The sequence below is a fragment of the Oncorhynchus tshawytscha genome, linkage group LG01 (genome assembly GCF_018296145.1).
Source record: "Oncorhynchus tshawytscha isolate Ot180627B linkage group LG01, Otsh_v2.0, whole genome shotgun sequence".
Lineage (NCBI taxonomy): Eukaryota > Metazoa > Chordata > Actinopteri > Salmoniformes > Salmonidae > Oncorhynchus > Oncorhynchus tshawytscha.
The window spans coordinates 63,235,562-63,254,254 of NC_056429.1; the positions used below are offsets into that span (position 1 = coordinate 63,235,562).

Sequence of the window (18,693 nt, forward strand, 5' to 3'; positions counted from 1 at the left end):
AAGGATGCACTTTCATGCTAGGTTTAGGACCTCATATCGGAGCATATAGAGACCCAAGCTGATGAAAAGAACAAGCTTAATGTTATCTACTTTGGTTTAGATACAAGCATCATGAAACCTCAACACAATAAATTAATTAATTTGACTTGGTGAAATCAGTTATTGGGACCTAACTTCCTTGTCACTTTTTACATGTGGTTTCTTCCTTCACAGACTCCATGAAATTATGACCGCTTATTAATTATTCGGTCAAATTATGCATTTTGTGTATGGTTTCAAATTTAGCGTCATTATTTCTATAGCTTACACTTTCTTGTTATGGACTTCTGACGTGAGTAGGACGGGTGTGGTTTTGTGACAATGATCAAGAGCAGCGGCTCACCAATTTGACAGCTCCAATGCAGTTACACCTCAAACACCTCCAAAACATCAGCTATGAGGGTGTCGTCTATCGCCGGTTAACGCATGATCTGATTGAATCTAGTCATAAAGGCTACTGGATAAGGGAAGACCTCTCAAACTGCGTACTGATGTTTAGAGTTGAAATGTGAAGCAATGCTGAGGCATGTTGCCAACTGCAGTTTACCACATCAGTGAAGGATTTGTATTGGCATCAGCCAGGTCCTCCTATCCTGTTAGTGTCCTGTGTACATCACAGTACCATTCACTTTCAATCTCTTTTACCAAGCTGACCCAGTACCGTGACCACTACTGCTACTAACCATAACACACATCAGTGAATAAACATTATTTTTTGGGGGGGCATTTGAGACCCCATACGAATGCATGGCTGGTAAATCCATTTGTTCTATCTACTGTAAGACAGCCTACATCACACCGAAGGGTTTCTACTCAAGCATAGAATCCCTTAATCCCCTAACTACTGGCAGGTTAAGATGCACTTTGGGTAGGGTTGGAGCCCCACAATGGAGGTAACAAGGCAAAGTGGTTTACAATTCAATACCTATGACAGAAACCACCACTATAATGTCACACAACAAAGCATCAATGTTTTCCCATTTCTGTTTGGTATGCTTTTTTTCCATTTGATTTTAACCTTTATTTAACTAAGCAAGTCAGTTAAGACCACATTCTTATTTACAATGACAGCCTACCAGGGAACAGTGGGTTAACTGCATTGTTCAGGTGCAGAATTACATTTTTACCTGGTCTGCTCAGGGATTCGATCCAGCAACCTTTCGGTTACAGGTTCAACACTGTAACTACTAGGCTACCTGCTGCCACCCATATTTTAGTGTGGAGATTAATGTCTTAGGTTGTCATTTTTCCACAACCATAAAGTTGTGTTGTTAGGTCATAAAAAACTGGCATATAAAGCATTTAACTGTGTCGGCTTAGTTGATGGCGCCACATCGTTTGCTTGGTTATTCCTAGTAAAGTAGATCATCTTACACAAATGCCTCAGGGAGTGTTGGAAGTGGGTCAGCCCTTGCCAGAACTTGATTTCCAACTAGTTTGAGTAATAATATTTAGAAGGACTATGTGGTGTTTCCAAAGCAAGAAAACTGAAGTTATAGTCAAGCATTGGATGACACTGGCACCGGCAGCTCCAGGCCATTGCCCTTCCCAAAGAGTATACGTGGTGCCACCCAGAGAGAACTGATCTCACAGACATGACTCACACAGTCAACACTGATATGGATACATCACTATCTTTTGGTTACATATATAGTATATACATATATACAGTACCAGTCAAAGGTTTAGACACCTACTCATTCAAAGGTTTTTCTATATATTTACTCATTTCTACATTGTAGAATAATAGTGAAGACATCAAAACTATGAAATAACACATATGAAATCATGTAATAACCAAAAAAGTGTTAAACCAATCAAAATATATTTAATTTTTGAGATTATTCAAAGTAGCCACCCTTTGTCTTGATGACAGCTTTGCACACTCTAAACATCCCTTAAAACAGCTTGGAAAATTCCCGAAAATTATGTCATGGCTTTAGAAGCTTCTGATAGGCTAATTGACATAATTTGAGTCAATTGGAGGTGTACCTGTGGATGTACTACTCAGTGACTCTTTGCTTGACATCATGGGAAAATCAAAACAAATCAGACCTCCACATGTCTGGTTCATCCTTGGGAGCAATTTCCAAACGCCTGAAGGTACCAAGTTCACCTGTACAAATGCAAGTATAAACACCATGGGACCACGCAGCCATCATACCGCTCAGGAAGGAGATGAGTTAAGTCTCCTAGAGATGAACGTACTTTGTTACGAAAAGTGCAAATCAATCACAGAACAACAGCAAAGGACCTTGTGAAGATGCTGGAAGAAACAGGTACAAAAGTGTTTATATCCACAGTAAAACGAGTCCTATATCGACATAACCTGAAAGGCCGCTCAGCAAGGAAGAAACCACTGCTCCAAAACCACGATAGAAATGCCAGAATACGGTTTGCAACTGCACTTGGGGACAAAGATCGTACTTTTTGGAGAAATGTCCTCTGGTCTGATGAAACAAAAATAGAACTGTTTGGCCATACTGACCATCATTATGTTTGGAGGAAAATGGCAGAGGCTTGCAAGCGAAAGAACACCATCCAGCACCAGCATCATATTGTGGGGGTGCTTTGCTTCAGGAAGGACTGTTGCACATCACAAAATAGAAGGCATCATGAGGTAGGAAAATTATGTGGATATATTGAATCAACATCAAGACATCAGTCAAGAAGTTAAAGCTTGGTCGCAAATGGGTCTTCCAAATGGACAATGACCCCAAGCATACTTCCAAAGTTTTGGCACAATGGCTTATAAGGTCAACAAAGTCAAGGTATTGGAGTGGCCATCACAAAGCCCTGACCTCAATCCCATAGAAAATTTGTGGGCAGAACTGAAAAAGCGTGTGCAAGCAAGGAGGCCTACAAACCTGACTCAGTTACATCAGCTCTGTCAGGAGGAATGGGCCAAAATTCACCCAACTTATTGTGGGAAGCTTGTGGAAGGCTACCCGAAATGTTTGAACCAAGTTAAACAATTTAAAGGCAATGCTACCAAATACTTATTGAGTGTATGTAAACTTCTGAGCCACTGGGAATGTGATAAAAGAAATAAAAGCTGAAATAAATCATTCTCGCTACCATTATTTTGACATTTCACATTTTTTAAATAAAGCGGTGATCCTACCAGACCTAAGACAGGGAATTTTTATGGTCGTCATGACAGATGCCCAGGATTAAATGTCAAGAATTGTGAAAAACCAAGTTTAAATGTATTTGGCTAAGGTGCATGTAAACTTCCGACTTCAACTGTATGTTTCGGGCAGTCATAGGACAAAGTCACCTAGAGGGGGACAGCCAGTCGGAGTCTCTATCAGCTGGCAGTGGGAAAGATGCTGTACATGGAGAGATGCAGAGGAGGAACGACCAAGGAGAAATTAGGAGAGTGAAGAGGTGAGATCAGAGGGGAGATATGCTTTGGTTAGAACCCGAATTGAAATATCACTGAAAATTCACTTGACTTTTTATATAGAAAGAGAGGCTTATCTGGTCAGAATGGGGCCATACCTGCATGGTCGTCATGACAGATGCCCAGTAGAGCATCAAAGCATTGAAGGGTGGAACTCTGTGCAGCACTTCCCCCTGACAACATCATTGGTTCATCCCCCACACCCTCATACAGCAGCCCTCCTGAAGCTTGGGGTTTTCACTCCATCTACGACAGCACTATACAGTTACACTATATATACAAAAGTATGTGGACACCCCTTCAAATTAGTGGATTCGTCTAGTTCAGCCACACCCGTTGCTGTCAGGTGTATAAAACACACAGCCATGACATCTCCATAGACAAACATTGGCAGTAGAATGACCTGAGTGAAGAGCTCAGTGACTAGCAACGTGGCACAGTCATAGGATGCCACCTGTCTAGAAGCAACAATGGCTCAGCCACGAAGTGGTAGGCCACACAAGCTCACAGAATGGGACCGCTGAGTCCTGAAGCACGTAGCGCGTAAAAATAATTTGTCCTTTGTTGCAACATTCCCTACCAAGTTCCAAACTGCCTCTGGAAGCAACGTCAGCACAAGAACTGTTAGTTGGGAGCTTCATGAAATGGGTTTCCATGTCCGAGCAGCGTTGGTCATTCAACCATTCTGGTGTAGAAAACTTCACACTCGCGTTGGTACAGTAGTTAGCTAGCTACTGAAATTAGCAAGACAATTGCACTAACTGGACACAGTTAGTGCCTAAGATCACCATGTGCAATGCCAAGCGCCAGCTGGAGTGGTGTAAAGCTCACCACCATTGGATTCTGGAGCAGTGAAGTGATGAATCACTCTTCACCATCTGGCAGTCCTACAGACATATCTGGGTTTGGCAGATGCCAAGAATACGCTACCTGCCCGAATGCATAGTGCCAACTGTAAAGTTTGGTGGAGGAGGAATAATGGTCTGGGGCTGTTTTTCATGGTTCGGGCTATCCTCATTAGTTCCAGTGAAAATAAATAAATTATATAGCATATAATGCCATTCTAGACAGTTCTGTTTTTCCAACTTTGTGGCAACAGTTTGGGGAAGGCCCTTTCCTGTTTCACCGTGACAATGCCCCCATGCACAAAGCGAGGTCCTTACAGAAAGTGTTTGTTGAGATCCGTGTGGAAGAACTCGACTGGCCTGCACAAAGCCCTGATTTCAACCCCTGTGGGATGAATCTAGTGGAAAGCCTTCCCAGAAGAGTGGAGGCTGTTATAGCAGAAAAGGGGGAACCAAGTCCCCCGAAAAATGATGTCCCACCCACCTCTAAAACCAAAGTTGCGCCCTTGCTGAAGAGATCACAAAGACAGAAAGAGACAGAAGGAGAATCAGGGTTACAATGAGAATGTCAGAGAGATACAAAGTCTGTGAGAGATACATAGATAGAGCCAGATAAAGAGAAAGAAAGACACATATACTTTCCTGAATTCCTGAGCTAGAAACCCTCTCCATCAAGAGAGAGACCAGGAAGAAGCCTCTACAGCTTTCTCCCCCAGTGAAAGAGAATAGTGTATTCGAGTTCCTATATTCAAAACCACATGAATATTGCATGGAAACCACATAAAAACAGAACCCGAAAACAGGAATTTACAGGAGATAAATTCAAATGTACTTGTCATGATAGTGTATCTGTCATATTCACCTAATCTTCATGTCCCTGAAATGACAAGTTTAAGAAAGAATGTCAATCAGTGGAGGCTCCTCAGCGGAGGAAGGGGAGGACCATCCTCAGTGAAATATCATAAAAATAAAAATTGTGAAACATTAAAAAGTTATCATATTTAAATAAAACTATATTAAATATATTCATATGTGACCAAATATTTGATTACATCATTTTTTTTGCAATGAAGGTCTACAGTAAGTTCAACAGCACTGTCTGGGGTAGCGCCATGATACATTGACATCAATACAAAACCTAGGAGGAATTTGGATACATTGTTGGATAGAGATAACATGAAAGGTGATAGTTGAGCATTTTTTGGTTATTATTCAATTCAAATGAGTTTTTTCAGATTACAGTAGACTGAATAGGTATATTATAAATTGTTTTATTGGTCTAGAACTTTATTTTTGTGTCCAGTTAGTGCAATTGTCTTGCTAATTTCAGTAGCTAGCTAACTACTGTACCAGCGCGAGTGTGAAGTTTTCTACACCAGAATGGTAGAATGACCAACGCTGCCGAAAATGTTGTGGACTTTTTTGTTGAAGAACCCCTTTCATTCTCTGGCGTACACGGAAAAGGTGCGAATTAAAAGCGAGGGTCGACCGCTGCCTGAGATCAGTTTCATGAAGAAAGATGAAAAGGTGAGCTCGTTCAATATCACCTGGTATCAAAAGTATAGCTGGTTAACATGGAGCCTGTATTACTGGTCTTGCCTGCGTTTTTTGGGCATGCAATAATTTGCTTTTAGAGGACACGACGACGAGATGGAAAGTTCCGCCGACAAGGAGTTTTGCCAAGGTAATTGAACGTTACGATGCTTTACTTGCTGAAAATATCAAACTTTCGACTGTCTTTTCTGGGATGTCGAAAACAATTCCGAATGATTTGATAGCTTCCATCGTATCATCCATTAAAAGATTAAAGAGAGTTTGACGCAGCACATTTGTTTCGTGTGTGCTCAAGTAGACTTTCCACATTCCTCCGGTATTTATTTCCCAAAGATAACATAATCACCCCGGACAGACACAAGCAAAAACTAATGATATATATGTTGCAGCAACCTAGACTACACCTAAACATTAGAAATCTTAAATGGTGTATGGGATGAAAACAATACTATTTTTCAGTCTAATCAACTATAGGCTACTAATTAGAGCAGCTGCATACAGCCTATGCGCCCTGTCCATCTGGTCAGGGTAAACTAATTGGTAACGTTATGTATTTATAGTCCATTTGTGTGCCAAGAGAACATGTGAATGTGGTCAAATTTAGTTTATATTCCAAATTGTGCTGGCTAGGCTGCCTATACGTTTTTAATCCAAAATGATTAACTGGAATGAATGAATCAACATAATAGTGATGACGGATGTGAGTAAATGTTTTACAAGGCCTACAGTTGCATAGGCCTGCATAATGCAAACATACATAAAGCAAGCTCAGCCCTGTGAGTTCTATTGTCTATCAGTTGTGGTCTGGGTAGAGGAAATCCCCTTCCTAATCTAGTCTAAATATAATTTATATGAACAAGTATAAGGTTGCTGCAGTTTGACAGGGTTTACATCCCCCCCCACCCCCCAGGGCCAGGAGTTTTTTTTTTTTCTTCAGTTTTTAAAAATCATGTGATCTAATTATGATCAACTGGTCCCATCATATCCCATAAAACCTTTTTACAAATGATTATTCACTGTCATACCTTATAGGGTCCAGAGTTTTCCTAGTTATGTTAACGTTTAAGGAAAAACTGGATGATCAGGGCTTTATTCAGGAAAGTTTCTTGGGCTACTTTGATGTGTCAAGTGGGCGAGGTGCTATGTTTGACTTTATGCATTTTGAGATGTCTGAATTTAAGTTTATAGAGAAAGTCATTGTCCAAACCTACGATGGCGCAGCTGTAATGGAATGTATCTGCTTTTTGTCTGCTATATGTCCCCTCCTGTTCCCTGATTAAGAGGTGATGACTACTCCACTCTACTACCTTTGTCAAATTTCTCCTGACATGAACTGAAGCCATGTCTCATGTGCCCGCACATCCACTGGCACATTGAATGTTTCCCCTCCAAGTACTGTGAGTACCCCTATACATTTTCACTCATTTCTTTATGTAGAGTCAATCACATACGCATACACAATCACATTATTACACACAAATGATTTTACTCCTTGCTTGGACTAACTCATTCTTAGCTCTTTTGTCTAACTGTGTAGTGTGTTGTGTTATTGTTTTTGTCTTCCCAGTCAAATCCTGTCCTGTGCTGGTCAAGCCTTTCAACACCTCAACTCAGGCCCTCATTCAATCATTGCTGTGATCCCTTTCCAACATTGTAAGTAGCCCTCGCATTCCTATTCCCCATAATATGGTACTATAAATGTCTTTATTAAATGCTTTAGGTTAAAATAATTTGTCTTTGATGATTTTTGAAACACACTTTATCGTCTCCGTGCGTTACGCTCCTATACTGTGGGTCATCCATCCTCCTCAATGTTTCAAGTCACCTGCCTCCACTGATGTCAATACATTTGTTTCCTAAACAGTACATGGTCCTGTGGTGTTAATTTAATTGATGGTAGAGGATAAGGATGTAGTGGCATTTTTGGTATGGGTTGAAAGGAAAGTGTTCAAGGGGGTAGAGCTATGGGGTAGTGACAGACCAGGGGGTAAGGTTCTAAGGCCCAGCTCACCCTGTAGGTCATTTAGTCTCCATTTGGCCAGAACAGAATATGCATAGGTCAGGATGGGGGGCAGGCCGAGTGTCTGGGAGACCAGCCAGTAGGGCAGAGCTAGCAATTTGGGGAGGGTTTAATCAACACAAACAATGCCAACAATCAATGGGACATAGTTCAAGTCTGAGGTTAAAGTTAATGCTGCAATTGTTTTTTTTACCTGGGCCGGCAGGTATTGCCCCTCCTGCCAGACATAGACCAAGGTGAGCCAGCCTCAGCTTCCGATGGCCCTTCAGGTGATGGGGACTCAGCACGGGCATCTGTTTCCAACAATGTGTCTGTTAGTATGGGTTCTATCAGCAACACGGGTACCATCACAGACATCAGCATGGCCATCACAAGCCCAGAAACATACAAAGTCACATCACTGCTGAAGCCAAAATCAACTGTATTTGATTGTTGACTGAGATACATGTGGTTACTCACCTCTTTTACCAGGTGTCGTAGCTGATGTGTTTGGATGAGGGGTGTGAGGTTGCTGGCCAAGTCCATCCATACCCGGGAGTACTGTGAAAGGTCTGTCTAAAATGGGCAAAGTTCATACAACTAGATATGACAGTACGCTGATTTGTCTGTGCACTATACACCAAATAAGAAGGTTTTGTGCTCTAGAAGTTAAAAAGTTCAAGCAAAAGATATGTTTTTGGCTTTACAATCAGAATGTACTGTAAGTTAATAAGGTGTGATGGGATAAAAATATCTAAATTTGAGAGTAGAACTTGATCTAGTGTTGACATTGAGCACACTCTTTCCCATGTAAGTCAGTAGAGACCAGAACATACCAACTGTCATGTGCTCACAGCTCAGTGTGTGCTGGAGGGAGAAAGATTGATAGGTGTCCATATAACATTAATCAAAGCAAACCTATTTATCAGTTTAAAACCCTGGTAGCACATGGTATTTGTGGATCAAGAGTCACTGGAGGAAATACCATGGGTCACTGAGACTGAAAATAATTGCAACCTTCTCATATTATTGGTGCGGAATCTACAGAATCTACAGACTGACGTTACGTGGAAGGAAGTAGGTCCTCTATGTTGCTTTTCATATCTCAAAACCAGGCAGTTATTTGAAAGATGACTTAGCTGATCTAATTTGTAGAGAGCAGAGAAATCAAGCTTGCTTCATCAGCAAAACAAAACAGCCCTGAAATGAAAAGGTACCGATATGGTAATAAATAAAATGCCAACAGTTGAAAACCTGAAGTCTCACCATTAATACAATTCTGTTAACAGTAATTGCAGTCATTTTGAGACATTTTCTGACAACATGCTGAACTCAAATGACATGTATAAAGTATGTATAAAGTTAGAAAAAGATGCCTTACTGTTGGCTGCTTGAGGAGGAACGCAAACTCCTAAAACACAAAGGAACAGTCCAGGACAATCTGCAGTGATGTGCTGGTGTAGCTTTACTGTATCTATCACTCACTTACACTTTATGTATTTACTATTATTGAACACATCCCTTTAATCATGATTTCTGACATTTTTAAGTCCAATCCTAGAATGCTGTGTACAATATCATGTGACACCAAGCAGTTCCTCAAATCTGGGATAGGATCTGTGTGCGTTTCCCGGAATCAGGAAGCTTATGATTGTCATATTGGATTTAGATTCAAAATAAAAAGAGACAGCTTGTCAAGACGAAACTGAATTTTAAACCTGACCCAAACGACTTAAAAAGTCAAAGCCATCCTTACAGCTCATGAAATAATAATGGACTGCTTCGGAACAGCAAGCTTTAAAAGCTAGCAGTCGCCCTGCCCCGCCCCCTTTGGTTAATGTTGCAACCTCGGACAACAATTTCCCGGAAAGCCCAATTCCCCCTTCTAACCACTTGTGAATTCCCCTCACAATGATCTCAAACTGTGTTTCTAATACACAATTAAATAAAAAACAGACAACCCCTTGCTTATCTGGAAACTTGGGTATGTTGTGGTGGACTGTCATTACAATTGCTTCACGGAAACCTGGTAAAAGTATGTTTAGTGTGGCTAGCCACGGAACGGTTCTGAATTCACTTGTCAGCTTGCAGTCAACGCTATAACTAGGCAGGTTCTGTCAACGCTACAACTAAACACGGCAAACCTGCCTAGTAAAAGCGTATTGGTGATTTCTCGAGTATCATCAGAATAAATCAATCACGGCACATTTTTGGACTCATTCAGCAGTTTTTGCCTGGTTAAGTACAATACATTGGAAATTAATGTTGAAAGTTCAATTTATATTCCAAAAACTTAAGTTGAAAATGATGATGTCGCTGCTTCCTGTTGACAAGACATTTTGATAAATACCTCCCAAACACAGTTTTAAAGTGACCTAATCAATATGCAAAAACAGTTTTATGTATTGAAAACATAAACATAAAATGTTCTCTCTACATATGTCAAGCAAAAAAAAGAAACGTCCTCTCACTGTCAACTGCATTTATTTTCAGCAAACTTCACGTGTAAATATTTGTATGACCATAAGATTCAACAAGTGAGACATAAACTGAACAAGTTCCAGAGACACGTGACTAACAGAAATTGAATAATGTGTCCCTGAACAAAGGGGGAGGGGGGTCAAAATCAAAAGTAACAGTCAGTATCTGGTGTGGCCACCAGCTGCATTAGGTACTGCAGTGAATCTCCTCCTCATGGACTGTACCAGATTTGCCAGTTCTTGCTGTGAGATGTTACCCCACTCTTCCACCAAGGCACCTGCAAGTTCCCGGACATTTCTGGGGGGAATGGTCCTTGCCCACACCCTCCGATCCAACAGGTCCCAGACATGCTCAATGGGATTGAGATCCGGGCTCTTCGCTGGCCATGGCAGAACACTGACATTCCTGTCTTGCAGGAAATCACTCACAGAACGAGCAGTATGGCTGGTGGCATTGTCATGCTGGAGGGTCATGTCAGGATGAGCCTGCAGGAAGGGTACCACATGAGGGAGGAGGACGTCTTCCCTGTAATGCGCAGCATTGAGATTGCAGGCAATGACAACAAGCTCAGTCCAATGATGCTGTAACACACCGCCCCAGATCATGACGGGCCATCCACCTCCAAATCCATCCCGCTCCAGAGTACAGGCCTCGGTGTAACGCTCATTCCTTTGACGATAAACGCGAATCCGACCATCACCCCTGGTGAGACAAAACCGTGACTCATCAGTGAAGAGCATTTATTGCCAGTCCTGTCTGGTCCAGCGACAGTGGGTTTGTGCCCATAGGCGACGATGTTGCCTGTGAGGACCTGCCTTACAACAGGCTTACAAGCCCTCAGTCCAGCCTCTATCAGCCTATTGTGGACAGTCTGAGCACTGATGGAGGGATTGTGCGTTCCTGGTGTAACTTGGGCAGTTGTTGCCATCCTGTACCTGTTCCGCAGGTGTGATGTTTGGCTGTACCGATCCTGTACTGATCTAGGTGTTGTTACACGTGGTCTGCCACTGCAAGGAAGATCAACTGTCCGTCCTGTCTCCGTGTAGCTCTGTCTTAGGTGTCTCACAGTACGGACATTGCAATTTATTGCCCTGGCCACATCTGCAGTTCTCATGCCTCCTTGCAGCATGCCTAATTCATGTTCACACAGATGAGCAGGGACCCTGGGCATCTTTCTTCTGGTGTTTTTCAGTGTCAGTAGAAAGGCCTCTTTAGTGTCCTGAGTTTTCATAACCGTGACCTTAATTGCCTATCAACTGTAAGCTGTTAGTGTCTTAAAGAACGTTCCACAGGTGCATGTTCATTAATTGTTTATGGTTCATTGAACAAGCATGGGAAACAGTGTTTAACCCCTTTACAATGAAGAGCTGTGAAGCTATTTGGATTGTTATGAATTATCTTTGAAAGACAACATCCCTTTTTCAGGACCCTTCTTTTTGCTGAGTATACATGTGCAGCAATAGTATTCATAATACTTGTATTTTTATTTCACCAAAAACCCTGTTGTTTTGACAAGTGACAATAAATCACTCATCTATTAGGGGGGAGATAAGGTTGCACATTCTGTTATAACTAACACAGCTCAAACTGGGAATAATGTGTACAGCACCGGTTAGAGGACAACATGAAGGAGACAGCTTGCTACATTATGAAGTGTTGCATTTAGATTGAAGTGGGACACCAAGTGTAACGCAACACTTTTTTGTTGACCACTTCCATCAATATCATAGTGAAATTAAGTAATTTTAAGATTATAGTGTACAGTTTAGATTATAGTATGTTGCCCACTCAAACTATTGCAACAATGACATCAATTTATCAGTTGAACCATTCCCATACAAAAAAGTAATATATGGCCTTATACATTTGAAGTCGGAAGGGTACATACACCTTAGCCAAATATTTTTAAACTCAGTTTTTCACAATTCCTAACATTTTAATCCTAGTAACAATTCCCTGTTTTAGGTCAGTTATGATCACCACTTTATTTTAAGAATGTGAAATGTCAGAAATAGTAGAGTGATTTATTTCAGCTTTTATTTCTTTCATCACATTCCCAGTCAGAAGTTAACATACACTCAATTAGTGTTTGGTAGCATTGCCTTGAAATTGTTTAATTTGGGACACGTGTTTTGGGTAGCCTTCTGCAAGCTTCCCACAATAAGTTGGGTGAATTTTGGCCGTTTCCTCCTGTCAGACGGGGTGTAACTGAATCAGGTTTGTTGGCCTCCTTGCTCGTGCACGCTTTTTCAGTTCTGCCCACAAATTTTCTATAGGATTGAGGTCAGGGCCTAGTGATATCCACTCCAATACCTTGACTTTGTTGTCCTTAAGCCATTTTGCCACAACTTTGGAAGTATGATTGGGGTCATTGTCCATTTGGAAGACCCATTTGCGACCAAGCTTTAACTTCCTGACTGATGTCTTGAGATGTTGCTTCAATATATCCACATAATTTTCCTACCTCATGATGCTGTTTATTTTGTGAAGTGCACCAGTTCCTCCTGCAGCAAATCACCCCAACAACATGATGCTGCCACCCCCATGCTTCACGGTTGGGATGGTGTTCTTTAGCTTGCAAGCGTCCCCCTCAGACCAAAGCCTCAGACCAGAGGACATTTCTCCAAAAAGTACAATCTTTGTCCCCATGTGCAGTTGCAATCCGTAGTCTGTTTTTTTTTATGGCGGTTTTGGAGTAGTGGCTTCTTCCTTGCTGAGCGGCATTTCAGGTTATGCGTCTCCTTCCTGAGCAGTATCACGGCTGCATGGTCCCATGGTGTTTATACGTGCATACTATTGTTTGTACAGATAAACATACCTTCAAGCGTTTGGAAATTGCTGCTAAGGATGAACCAGACTTGTGGAGGTCTACAATTTTATTTTCTGAAATCAAGTAAAGATGATGATGATGTCAAGTAAAGAGGCACCAAGTTTGAAGGTAGGCCTTGAAATACATCCACAGGTGCATCTCCAATTGACTCAAATTATGTAAATGAGAAGCTTCTAAAGCTATGGAATTTTCCAAGCTGTTCAAAGTCACTGTCAACTTAGTGTATGTAAACTTCTGACCCACTGGAATTGTAATACGTGAAATAATCTGTCTGTAAACAATTGTTGGAAAAATTACTTGTCATGCACAAAGTAGATGTCCTAACCTACTTGCCAAAACTATAGTTTGTTCACATGAAATTTGTGGAGTGGTTGAAAAACAAGTTTTAATGACTCCAACCTAAGTGTATGTGAACTTCCGACTTCCAACTGTTTAAAATGTAGGGATCAATTATTTTCTAGTTGCATTTAGTGATCGGCAGCCTTGACTACTTTTTCATATCTTTGTGTCTACTGTAGATGTTGCCATTTTGAGATTAGATTGAGATGGTTGTAGACTATTGTAAGGTTATCATTTGTTATGTTCAAGTTTTGAAAGCACACAGAGACCTATGTTTGTATGTTTGTTTTCATACACTATAGTTGTGGTTGCCCATAAGGTTGTAATCACATTGTATTTATAAAACTTGGTTTAGATATTGTTGTAATCAATGACTGTATATGGTTGTAATCCACTGTTATTTTGGTCCTCCAAGGATTTCCATTGGGAATTGTTTATGCCTGTTTACAACAGCAGGGGTGAGGGAGCACAGCCATTTGCATCTCCCCTCAACACTGGAAGAAGACTCCTGTGACAACACTACCATTTATACTACTCTCTTTTTTCTTTGTTCTCTTAAACAGGTATGTGGTATACACAAGCACAGAACCTATAGAAAATGTTAGAGTTGAAATGGTTATCTGAGTGATACTTACTACTTCTGTTGAAATGGTCAAGTTTAAATGTGGAAATTGGTCGAGTGACAAGTGTTCGATCTTGACATAAAGATGACGGTTTACGGCTAAGCAAGGCTAGCCCATAGAATAACATAAGAAAAATGGCGCCATATAATATTCTGGTTTAAATTGTATTGATTTATAGCTCCTCTGAGGTAATACTGTTGTTTCTTTTCTACTCTGTTTATATGATCTTGACCCTGACATCTTCCCACCCAAGTGTTATATACTACAGAGTGTGTGTGTGTGTATATATATATATATATATATATATATATATATATATATATATATATATATATACTGCTCAAATAAATAAATAAATAAAGGGTACACTAAAATAACACATCCTAGAAATATTCTTATTAAATACTTTTTTCTTTACATAGTTGAATGTGCTGACAACAAAATCACACAAAAATGATCAATGGAAATCAAATGTATCAACCCATGGAGGTCTGGATTTGGAGTCTCACTCAAAATTAAAGTGGAAAACCACACTACAGGCTGATCCAACTTTGATATAATGTCCTTAAAACAAGTCAAAACGAGGCTCAGTAGTGTGTGTGGCCTCCACGTGCCTGTATGACCTCCCTACAACGCCTGGGCATGCTCCTGATGAGGTGGCGGATGGTATCCTGAGGGATCTCCTCCCAGACCTGGACTAAAGCATCCTCCAACTCCTGGACGTTCCCCAGACCTGAATCATGGACAGTTGTTGGATGGAGCGAAACATGTCCCAGATGTGCTCAATTGGATTCAGGTCTGGGGACCGGGCGGGCCAGTCCGTAGCATCAATGCCTTCCTCTTGCAGGAACTGCTGACACACTCCAGCCACATGAGGTCTAGCATTGTCTTGCATCAGGAAGAACCCAGGGCCAACCGCACCAGCATATGGTCTCACAAGGGGTCTGAGGATCTCATCTTGGTACCTTATGGCAGTCAGGCTACCTCTAGCGAGCACATGGAGGGCTGTGCGGCCCCACAAAGAAATGACACCCCACACCATGACTGACCCACCGCCAAACCGGTCATGCTGGAGGATGTTGCAGGCAGCAGAACGTTCTCCACGCCGTCTCCAGACTGTCACGTCTGTCACGTGCTCAGTGTGAACCTGCTTTCATCTGTGAAGAGCACAGGGCGCCAGTGGCAAATTTTCCAATCTTGGTGTTCTCTGGCAAATGCCAAACGTCCTGCACGGTGTTGGGCTGCAAGCACAACCCCCACCTGTGGACGTCGGGCCCTTATACCACCCTCATGGAGTCTGTTTCTGACCGTTTGAGCAGACACATGCACATTTGTGGCCTGCTGGAGGTCATTTTGCAGGCCTCTGGCAGTGCTCTTCCTGCTCCTCCTTGCACAAAGGCGGCGGTAGCGGTCCTGCTGCTGGGTTGTTGCCCTCCTATGGCCTCCTCCACGTCTCCTGATGTACTGGCCTGTCTCCTGGTAGCGCCTCCATGCTCTGGACACTACGCTGACAGACACAGCAAACCTTCTTGCCACAGCTCGCATTGATTTGCCATCCTGGATGAGCTGCACTACCTGAGCCACTTGTGTGGGTTGTAGACTCCGTCTCATGCTACCACTAGAGTGAAAGCACCGCCAGCATTCAAAAGTGACCAAAACATCAGCCAGGAAGCATAGGAACTGAGAAGTGGTCTGTGGTTATCACCTGCAGAACCACTCCTTTATTGGGGGTGTCTTGCTAATTGCTATAATTTCCACCTGTTGTCTATTCCATTTGCACAACAGCATGTGAAATTTATTGTCAATCAGTGTTGCTTCCTAAGTGGACAGTTTGATTTCACAGAAGTGTGAATGACTTGGAGTTACATTGTGTTGTTTAAGTGTTCCCTTTATTTTTTTGAGATATATTTTTTAAACTGTATACGCTAATGCTAGCCTGTCAAGCTTATAGGGTTGCTATTAGCTTAGGGGCTACCATTAGCTGGATCGGTATTTAAATGGCTGCTGGTTTATGGTTAATTTAAAGGCATTATTATTTAAACATAGTACATGGCTTTAATGTGATTTAAATGTGAACTTTGTCTGAGGTGTCAGACTCGACGACAGTTGCTGCCCATTGAAACACTGCCATTCGGTGCTTAACATTTTTGTCCTGTGCTTAGCGAAGGGTCATTTGGTGTTGGGAATTCTATTGTAGGATCTGTGACTCTGAGACATGCATATCGTAAAACCACACCATATCTCATCAAAACCTCTGATCTTGGATGCAAACGTTCCATTGTTGATTACTAACCTGTTTAGAAGGTTTGAATCCCAGGAAAACTGCCCTCTGGTGAGTACATGTTAGAAGAACAGTAGACTGATATAGCTGCATTAATGTAACATGTGCCAAAGCTGTGTGCTGGAAAGTCTTGGTAGTGCATGGGTGAAGTTATGCTTGTAATACTTATTTGAGCTTTGTGTAAGTTTATCATGGCATAATGCTATGCTAGGCTAAGCTACCAGCAGGCAAGATTTTTACAAAAATAAGAAAAGCAATCAAATTAAATCATTTATCATTCATCTTCGGATGTTTTCACTCAGGAGACTCCCAGTTAGATAGCAAATGTTCCTTTTTCCCAAAAATATTATGTTTGTAGGCGAAATAGCTCCGTTTGTTCTTCACGTTTGGCTGAGAAATCGACTGGAAAATGCAGTCACTACAACACCAAACTTTTTTCCAAATTGGCTCCATAATATCGACAGAAATATGGCAAATGTTGTTTAGAATCAATCCTCAAGGTGTTTTTCACATATCTATTCAATAAAATATCCACCGGGACAATTGGTTTCTCATAAGAAGCCATTGGAAAAACTTTACGCAAGATTTTCTGCGGGAGCCATCATGTGACCACTTGCTCAATGTGGTCCCTTACGGCTATTCTTCAACATAAATGCCTAAAAAGACGTCACAATTCTGTAGACACCTTGGGGAATACGTGGAAAACGTAAGCTCATTCGTAGCTCATTCACAGCCATATAAGGAGTCATTGGCATGCAGGGATTTCAAAAAATGGGGCACTTCCTGTTTGGATTTTTATCTGGTTTTCGCCTGTAACATCAGTTCTGTTGCACTCACAGACAATATCTTGGAAATGTTTTGGAAACGTCAGAGTGTTTCTATCCAAAGCTGTCAATTATATGCATAGTTGAGCATCTTGTCGTGACAAAATATCCCGTTTAAAACGGGAACGTTTTTTATCCAAAAATGAAAATACTGCCCCCTAGTTATAAAAGGTTAATTAGGCTTTTGGAACCACATACTCTTCAAAAAAGACCTACTCAAAACTCAACTCATGGAGACATATCTGACACAGTAGTGCTTTGACAGCTCACATGTGTGGAAGAATGAGGGAGGAAGATGGAGGGAGCTGATCATGGACTATAGTATACGGAGGGGTGAGCACGCCTCCATTTACATACAGCGGGGCTTACAGAAAACGTTGTCATTGCCAACAAAGGGTATATAACAAAGTATTGAGAAACTTTTGTTATTGACCAAATACTTATTTTCCACCATAATTTGCAAATAAGTTCTTTAAAAATCCTACAATGTGATTTTTCTGGATTTTCTTTTCTTCTAATTTTGTCTGTTATTGTTGAAGTGTACCTATGATGAAAATTACAGGCCTCTCTCATCTTTTTAAGTAGGAGAACTTGCACAATTGGTGGCTGACTAAATACTTTTTTGCCCCACTGTAGATGGGGCTGTATCAGAGCAGGTCGAGAGCTTCAATTTCCTCGGTGTCCACATCACAAAGGAATTAACATGGTCCACACACAGAGGGCATGATGGTGCCTCTTCTCCCTCAGGAGGCTGAAAAGATTTGGCATGGGCCCTCAGATCCTCAAAGTTATACAGCTACACCATTGAGAGCATCTTGACTGGCTGCATCATCACTTGGTACGGCAAGTGCAAGGCACCCGACCGCAAGGCGCCACAGAGGGTGGTGAGTAGGGCACAGTACATCACTGGCCGAGCTTCCCACCATCAGGACTATACCAGGTCATTTCAGAGGAAGGCCCAAAACATTTTCAAAGACTCCAGCCACTCAATCCGCCATTATCGCATGGCACAGTGTCAGTGCACCAAGTCTGGAACCAGCAGGACCCTGAACAGCTTCTAACCCTAAGCCTAAAGACTGCTAAATAGCTAATCAAATGGCTACCCACTGCTGCCTATTATCTATTGTGTTGCCTAGTCACTTTAATCCTACCTGTATTTTTTTATTTTTTATTTAACCTTTTATTTAACTAGGCAAGTCAGTCTTATTAACAATAACGACCTAGGAACAGTGGGTTCCTAGGCCTTGTTCAGGGCAGAACAACAGATTTTTACCTTGTCAGCTCGGGGATTCGATCTAGAAACCTTTCAGTTACTGGCCCAACGCTCTAACCACTAGGCTACATGCCACCCCATAGTACATAGCTACCTCAGTTATCTTGTACCCCTGCACATCGACTCGGTGCTGTGTATAGCCATGTTGTTTTTAATTGTTATTCAATGTAGTTATTCCCCGTGTCACTATATTTTTAAT

The 18,693-nt window shown here is 41.6% G+C and overlaps 1 long non-coding RNA gene across 1 annotated transcript; it reads left to right on the forward strand.

Annotated features, from left to right (window-relative positions):
• The first annotated feature begins 5,415 nt into the window (after nt 1-5,415).
• LOC112251259 lies at nt 5,416-14,378 on the forward strand. The gene is made up of 6 exons (XR_002953651.2): nt 5,416-5,974; nt 7,126-7,241; nt 7,412-7,497; nt 8,070-8,177; nt 8,336-8,413; nt 13,909-14,378. It is a non-coding gene; the product is annotated as an uncharacterized LOC112251259 (long non-coding RNA).
• The last annotated feature ends 4,315 nt before the right edge of the window (nt 14,379-18,693 follow it).